This window comes from Mastomys coucha, unplaced genomic scaffold (assembly GCF_008632895.1).
Source record: "Mastomys coucha isolate ucsf_1 unplaced genomic scaffold, UCSF_Mcou_1 pScaffold9, whole genome shotgun sequence".
In the NCBI taxonomy this organism is placed as follows: domain Eukaryota; kingdom Metazoa; phylum Chordata; class Mammalia; order Rodentia; family Muridae; genus Mastomys; species Mastomys coucha.
The window spans coordinates 373,879-374,994 of NW_022196915.1; positions in this window are offsets into that span (position 1 = coordinate 373,879).

Here is a 1,116-nt window from a genome sequence, read left to right on the forward strand (position 1 = left end):
ACAGTGTATATAGATTGTACAATGTTGGACATATTTCTCCAATTACCAAATTAGAGAGATCATTGGATAACAATCAACAAATTTCCAATTCTTCATATTATTGGATTTCAATAGATTTCTCCTGTATTTCTCTAAGGGAGTTATTTATGTCCTTCTTAAAGTCCTCTATCATCTTCATGAAATGAGAATTTAGATCAGAATCTTGCTTTACAGGTGTGCTCAAGTGACCAGGGCTTGCTGTAGTGGGAGAACTGGGTTCTGATGTTACCAAGTATTATTTGTTTCTGTTGCTTATGTTCTTGTGCTTTCCTCTTGCTATCTGGTTATCTCTGGTGTTAACTGGCCTCTCTGTCTCTGACTGGATCTTGTCCCTCCTGTGAGCCTGTGAACCTGTGAGCCTGTGAGCCTGTGAGCCTGAATGTGTCAGAACACCTGCAGAGTCAAGCTGCAACTGAGGTGTGTGCAGAGTGGGTGGGGATTAGAGCAGAACTTCAGCTCCTGGCATAGATGCAAACCAAAAGGGGCACTAGTCTCTGGCTGGGAAGGGTATCTGGGTCCCAGGGGTTTCCAGTTATGCCAGGTATTGGGGTGGGGTTTGGGTGTCTCACCAGTGATCCTGGATGTGTCAGAACACCTGGGGAGTCAAGTTGTGACTGGGATGTGTGCTGAGTGTGTGGTGATCCAGAGAATAAGCTCGTCTCCTGGCACAGGTACAAACGTAAAGGTGCAAATAATGTTTATGAAGACTAGATTCTTAGTTCCTAGAAACATACAGTGACTGGCCACAATTTTAGTGAAGAAATTGAGGCATCCACTTTCCATCAAGATCCATCTTGGCAGGCATTCTCATGTATGCCTTTAATCCTAGCAATGGGAAGCAGAGGCAGGCAAATCTCTCTAAGTTTGAGGTCAGCTTGGTCTTCATAGTGTGTTTCAGGCCATCCAGGGCAAAACAGTGAGACTCCAACTTTAAGAAAAAAAATCTATCTAATGACAATGTCTATCCAACAACATCAACTTTTAGTCAGCCTTTCTTATTTGAGTATGAGTCTGAAATTCACAGACATAAGGGAACCAAAACCCAGAAGAAAGTCCTTAACATTGTAGTGCATTTTA